This window comes from Eriocheir sinensis, chromosome 9, assembly GCF_024679095.1.
Source record: "Eriocheir sinensis breed Jianghai 21 chromosome 9, ASM2467909v1, whole genome shotgun sequence".
Classification (NCBI taxonomy): domain Eukaryota; kingdom Metazoa; phylum Arthropoda; class Malacostraca; order Decapoda; family Varunidae; genus Eriocheir; species Eriocheir sinensis.
In genome coordinates this window covers 361593-368940 of record NC_066517.1, presented here as the reverse complement: position 1 = coordinate 368940, position 7348 = coordinate 361593, and the positions used below count along the sequence as shown (strand labels likewise).

Here is a 7348-nt window from a genome sequence, read left to right as displayed (position 1 = left end):
CACATTCGCGCATTCTCCCATTTACCAGTACATAATCAATCGCAGACTCCTGATTTCTTGCACTCCAGGTCACACGTCCCTCAGCCAGAGTTTCATTTAGGTTCTCTAAGTTCATTTCACTTACAAACTCAGCTAGCATTTCTCCATTCCGATTTATACGTTCACCTAACATACCTGTATGTGCATTCATATCACCCATAACAATCACTCTCTCTCCTGCATGCTCTCTCATAACTTTTCTAAGAATATTGTACTTTCCCCTGTTTTCCCTTACTGCTCTTTCACCTTCTACAGTCATATACACAACAACCATAACTACTCTTTCTAGTCTGCCCTTTTTATTCTTGCATTCCACACTCACGGCCAATACATCTTCACTGCTAGCACTGTTACCTACATCTAGCTCTTCCACCTTCAGATTCTCATTTTTGCGGTGGAAGGCTACGCCTCCTCCCATAGTCTCCTGTTTCTTTCGCCCCTTCCCAATCATCACATACTCACTCCCCTCAGTCTGCACGTCACCTCTCAGGTGTGTCTCAGTCAAGCCTATTATATCATACTTCCATTCATCCAGTTCCTTACTCATGTCCTCAAGTTTGCCCACACCCCAACCTCTCACATTCAAACATCCAATCTTCATACTTTCACTTGCCTGGGTTGTGTATCCACTCCTCCGTGCTAGGTCATTTATACCCGTTCAAACTGTCCCCACTGCATACAGTGACTTCATCCGCACCCATTCACGCAGGCGCTCCCCCATCCTCCTGTTCCCGTTGCCGCTCAGGTGCACGCCATCCACGTCGAACGCTGCATCTCCCCTCAGGACTCCGTCCATGTCGATGAAGCTGACGTCGCCCTGCTGCCTCGCGTCCATTCAATCTTCATCTTCATCATTTCTTCTTGGATCCTCTTGTTTGTAGATCGGCGCAGTCTCTCGTACTGTGGTCCTTCCCTTGGGCGTCTCATAATTCCCACAACTGCAACCTTCATTCCTTTTCCTTCCACTGCCTTCACAGAGTCTACTACGTCCTTCACTGTGTCTTCCTGTCCGACGTACTCCAGGGCGTTCCCACCACCCTGGACGATCAGCAGTCCGTCTTTCAAGTCGGCCGCATCATGCTGCACTCTTTTCTTGATGTTCCTGATCTGGGCACCACTCATGCTGGTGCAGCCACTGCCGTCCATGTTGCACTTAACGTGCCAGTGCGCATTCTTCATCATACTGTCTCCAATGATACGGATGGGGGCCCTCTTCACCTTCATTTCTGTTGTCCGTCTAGGCCTTGCTGTTTCTGTCGCTTGGTCTGGTCTTTCCTTGAGGGTCTCAGCAGTCTGAACCTCTCTCTCCACATGGTCCTCCTTGGGGGCAGCCACGGCTGTTGTCTGGACTCCCCTGTCCTCCAGGGTGTCCTTGGGGGCAGCCACAGCTGTTGTCTGGACTCCCCTGTCCTCCAGGGTGTCCTTGGGGAGAGCCACGGTGGTCGTCTGGACTCCCCTGTCCTCCAGGGTGTCCTTGGGGAGAGCCACGGTGGTCGTCTGGACTCCCCTGTCCTCCAGGGTGTCCTTGGGGGCAGCCACGGGGGTCGTCTGGACTCCCCTGTCCTCCAGGGTGTCCTTGGGGGCAGCCACGGTGGTCGTTTGGACTCCCCTGTCCTCCAGGGTGTCCTTGGGGGCAGCCACGGTGGTCGTCTGGACTCCCCTGTCCTCCAGGGTGTCCTTGGGGGCAGCCACGGTGGTCGTCTGGACTCCCCTGTCCTCCAGGGTGTCCTTGGGGGCAGCCACGGTGGTCGTTTGGACTCCCCTGTCCTCCAGGGTGACCTTGGGGGGCTCCACGGTAGTCGTCTGGACTCCTCTGTCCTCCAGGGTGTCCTTGGGGGCCTCCACGGTGGTCGTCTGGACACCTCTGTCCTCCAGGGTGTCCTTGGGGGTCGTCTGGACTGCCTTCTCCTCGTTGCTGGTCTCCGTCTGCACGTTCTTGTCCGTCTTCTGCCTGTCTCTTCGCCACTCGTCCTTCGTCACGTTCTTACACGCCAGGCATAGGAAGATGAGCAGGGTGTGCTGCAGGAGCCGCGAGTTGGTCTTGATGTCCACGCACGGCTGGTGGCACCACACCTCACACCTCTCGCAGCACACACCGGCGCTGCCCCTGCCCACTCCCTTGCCACACACGCCACAGTCACTCACACCCATCTTTTCAATGGTTAAAGGTTCTCACCACAAAACTGCAGGTTACTTCTTCAAAAACACTCGGAGCCGCTCACACACGTCCGTTGATCTTGACCTTGATCTTGATGTCACAGGAGTCCTGAGAAGGGAGGCTGTGGGGTCCTTACAGAGTGGGATTGATAGAGGCTGGGAATTGAATGTGAAAAAGAATGCAAAAATATTTATGAATGGTAAAGAAATGGCCGGAGGAGGTTATATAGTGAGTTAAGTGCCTTGGGTCTGTAAGCATGGTGGTGCGGAGGGAGAGACAGGAGAAAGGGCATGTTGTTGTTGTTGTTGTTGTTGTTTAGTGCGGCGACTATGCCTGATGAACGAGCCTTCCATAACCTGCTTAGCCACTGGGGTACCTTTTGGCCGACTCGGTATTATATATAAGTACACAGACCCCTTGCTCCGGACTAGGTGGTCTGTCCTTAACCCGTTAAGTGATTCTACATTAATCAGATGGCTCCAAAACTTTGCCTTTCAACTCTAGTTAATATCAAGGCCCCTTTGTGGGGAGACGTGTAGTGCTGACTTGCCTGATGGGCGAGCCTCCCATGACCCACTTAGCCACTGGGGTTCCTCTTTGGCCGACTGGTAAAGGAGTGGCTGTCCCGTTACGCTGGTCGCGGGTTCGATCCCCGGCGCCGGCAAACCTTTCCTTGTCTGGATTAATTTCTCGTGTGTTTGGTTACACGCAGAGATCGTGTGGGAGTGGAGTAAAGAGCAAATTCAGGCATTTCAATCTGAGCCTTGACACAGCCCTGCGGGAGGCACATTAACACCTGCCGCTGTAAGGATCGAGGGCCTCCGGGGAACGCAACAAGCACACATTTGTCAAGTACATTTTTCGTCAAAACTCACCTGACTTATAACACAACAGAGAATGTCATGGTGAAGTAACTACCCCAGCTAGTTATAGCAATTGTAGGGATGAAGAAATAAGGTGCAGCTTACCTGTAGCCTATATAGCAGCAGTTAACCCAAACTTTTCAGGCCCCGCACCAAGCTGTGACCGAGTCCACGCCCCCGCCAAGACTCCACTAAGGTCCTGTCGATTTCCTGAAATTTCGTCCATTTTTTGACGAATTTTGTGCTCGCAAAGTACGAGGCTCTGAGCGATGGCTATCAAAACTGAACGAAAATGTACCTGGGGTGAATGAATGTGCTCAGAGTCTGGGAAAGTTTCAAACAAAGAACAGACAACTCCGCTGAAGTGTACAGCAAACGTTAATTACTCTTAAAACAATGGCAGTTAGTGATGTGTTTGACATTTTAACGAGACATAAAATCCGCAATTACACAGTTTTTTCCTTACGCACCCCTATATAGCGATCAGCTCACGCACCACACATTGGGAACAGCTTGTAGGCTGAAAAAAATATCCATCGCTGCGTTGCCGTGTGACAGGCCTGTGTATGTGTGTATTTAGGCCCAAGTTTGTCCATTCGCTTGTCTCAGGTGTGGAGTAATGGAGCAAGGGAAGTATATAAGAAAACGGCCGGAGTCGCCCTTACGCGGGACACTCGTCCTTTCACGGAACCCTGCACCAATATTTCCCCCTGCGGGTCTCACTCGTCCTTCAGGGGTTACTGCAACCTCCTCAGCTGCGGAAACACTAAGAGTACGACAAGAAACATTATTCCCAACTGTTGGCAAACTCTTTGGAAACATTTGTCTTCAAAGAATTTGGAAATTAATATGTTTCCAAAGAGTCGGGAAACATTGCTTCCAAACAGTTCCTTTTAAGATACAGTTATGTTAGGTTTGATTTAGTGTAGCTGGATTTGTTGAGCTCATTATTTTTTCGTGTACATTTAGTGAGTAGCCTATAATGCATTTTCCCCAGATTGTAGTTTCTGGGTGAAGTCCCTCAATGTGTCCGCCCCTTCATCTCATCATGGCTACTGTTTATTGTTTTACTGTAGCACTTGTCCCCCGCCAGTACAGCTTTTTGTACTAATGAGACTTTCTATACAACTAAGTGAGGGAAATCTTTGATGATTTATACTCTAAAGTGCTGGCTATCATGTGTTTGAAGATACCCTAAACTTAACCTTACATAACCATGCTGTGGCCTGTAATGACTCACTCTTTGTTCTCCACACAGGTACAAACGACGTCACCACGACCTGGTCTGAGGAACTGTTGGACAAGTATCGTAGAGTAGTTCTCCAAAATGATCTGAAATAGGTCGTTTTGTATTAGTGCATTTACAGAGGAAAGTTTGGTTTAGTCGGCGCAACATCTGTGGTCATATGCCGGAGGGAGGCAGAAGGGGAAGGAATTATAGGAGAAGGGAACAGACCCCAGGAGACGGGACACAACCCCCGATTAATACCTGGTACACTGCTGGGTGGACAGGGGCGTAGGGTATCGGAAAAGCCGCCCAAATTTTTCCACTCCACCCGGGAATCGAATCCGGGCTCTCTCGGTTCTAACAAGTGTTTCTTGAGGTTCATGGTACTGAAGAAGGGTCAGACTACCACCAGGGTCATAAAACTACTCCTGGAAATGCCTACAACTCCTACGAAAGCCTTGTCAAATATGTGTTTCTAGGTTCATGGTACAGAAGAAGGGTCACACTACCACCAGGGTCATAAAACTACTCCTGGAAATGCCTACAACTCCTACGAAAGCCTTGTCAAATATGTGTTTCTAGGTTCACAGTACAGAAGAAGGGTCACACCACCACCAGGGTCATAGAACTACTCCTGGAAATGCCCACAACTCCCACGAAAGCCTTGTCAAATATGTGTTTCTAGGTTCACAGTACAGAAGAAGGGTCACACCACCACCAGGGTCATAGACCTACTCCTGGAAATGCCCACAACTCCCACGAAAGCTTGTCAAATAGGTGTTTCTAGGTTCACAGTACAGAAGAAGGGTCACACCACCACCAGGGTCATAGAACTACTCCTGGAAATGCCCACAACTCCTACGAAAGCCTTGTCAAATATGTGTTTCTAGGTTCACAGTACAGAAGAAGGGTCACACCACCACCAGGGTCATATAACTACTCCTGGAAATGCCCACAACTCCCACGAAAGCTTGTCAAATATGTGTTTCTAGGTTCACAGTACAGAAGAAGGGTCACACCACCACCAGGGTCATAGAACTACTCCTGGAAATGCCCACAACTCCTACGAAAGCTTGTCAAATATGTGTTTCTAGGTTCACAGTACAGAAGAAGGGTCACACCACCACCAGGGTCATAGAACTACTCCTGGAAATGCCCACAACTCCCACGAAAGCTTGTCAAATAGGTGTTCTTGGGCGCCGAAATGTCTTATGATACAACCCTTATTGTATGCATCAATTCATGTATGTATATGTTACAGTAAGATTGTGAAACTAGGGATTTCGTGAAATCCCTAGAACTTTCAGAGAACTCGTGAAATTACTGTTTCACTTCGGGACTTCATGAAATTACTGAAATATTTATGGATTTCATGTATTTACTGGTTTCACTGCAAACCCTCGTCACCTCAAAGCATCGTCATGAGTAAACAAAATGTACAGCCATGGCTGATAGTCCTTGAGCAGGTGGTGGTGAATAACTGGACAGGGCGCTCGAACCAGTTGATCTTTCAAACCACTCTCAACTTACAGATGGAATGGTCGGAACTTCAGTGGTTCCAAAACTTGCTTCTAGAATCGGAACTTCAGTGGTTGGAAAACTTGCTTCTGGACCTGTCAGTGTAAATAATGATGCGCTGCCTAGTGAACAGGTGTGCGTGTGCTACTGTGTGGTGGAGGGTTACAACTTACTATTAAAGGCCAGTGTTAACTTTAAGTGATTGTGTTTGCCTTAACCCAAAGTTTGACTGCAAGTGTGGCATAACACATATTAACACAATTAACCTAACAAGGCTACTTTTGATCATCACTTGAACTTTACACAGTTTGTTACTTGAACTTTACACAGTTTGTTTATTCAAGTTTGTTTGTTTGTTTGTTTCAGATTGCTTTTGAAACACAACCATAGCTAAATACGGGGACGGTAGAGCATGCTGAATCAGTCTATTCTTGCATTGCAAAATAACATGAATGCTATACTAATACATTCTACTTGATTTTATACATGATTTTTATGATATGATGATTTATGAATAAAATTTCAAAATAAATCTTTTGTTGTTCTATGTATTTACAATCATCAGGGATTTCATGAAATAACTGTAGTATAATTTCAGTAAATACATCAAATCCCTAGATATTTTAGTAATTTCATGAAGTCCCTAAGTGAAATAGTAATTTCACGAATTCCCTGAAAGTTTTAGGGATTTCACGAAATCCCTAGTTTCACAATCTTATTGTAACATATATATGAAGGAATAAAATCTCTGCACTTCAACAAGGGAGGTTTTCAGATGACTTTTAGGGGGAAACAATTCTGCTGTGAACCGTAAAAAGTCCCCAAGCACATATAAGTGGGGTATTTTGTTGCCCCTGAGCTGTCTCCTTTGTTGTGAAAAATATATAAATAAACAAATGAAGTAACAGCTGTCATTCCTTGTGACCCACCTGATGAATAATCCCAGAGCCAGGCTTCCAGAATCCAACTCTATACTTGGCCCCAGCAGTAGCCGGGAAATTGTAGACCTCTTTGCTGATTTCAATGGCTCGCTGGAGATCCTGAGGGCCATCGATCTGTAAGTCAGGCAGTGTTAACCCCTTGACTGTGAATTTCCTACAAGAACACCTCGTCAAGCTACAGAAATGGAACAAAAAGTGGCTGCTACAATTCAATGAAGAAATGTAATCTTGGAGAATCACAAGCTACAGATTCACAAAGGAAAAGTTTGAAAGTTTTGGTTTAGTCGGAGCAACATCTGTGGCCATATGCCGGAGAGAGACAGAAGGGGAAGGAATTATAGGAGAAGGGAACAGTTGGAAAGTTTGGTTTAGTGGGCGCAACATCTGTGGTCATATGCTGGAGAGAGACAGAAGGGGAAGGAATTATAGGAGAAGGGAACAGTTGGAAAGTTTGGTTTAGTCGGCGCAACATTTGTGGTTATATGCTGGAGACAGACAGGTGGGGAAGGAATTATAGGAGAAGGGAACAGTTGGAAAGTTTGGTTTAGTGGGCGCAACATCTGTGGTCATATGCCGGAGAGAGACAGAAGGGGAAGGAATT

General features: G+C 47.2%; 1 long non-coding RNA gene across 2 annotated transcripts; it reads left to right on the top strand.

Annotated features, from left to right (window-relative positions):
• The first annotated feature begins 4398 nt into the window (after positions 1–4398).
• Positions 4399–5685, top strand: LOC126995792 (uncharacterized). Of its 2 annotated transcripts, none has more exons than XR_007750697.1 (3): positions 4399–4973; positions 5076–5178; positions 5383–5685. It is a non-coding gene; the product is annotated as an uncharacterized LOC126995792 (long non-coding RNA). The 2 variants fall into 2 exon arrangements; XR_007750696.1 differs by having other exon boundaries at positions 5281–5685.
• The last annotated feature ends 1663 nt before the right edge of the window (positions 5686–7348 follow it).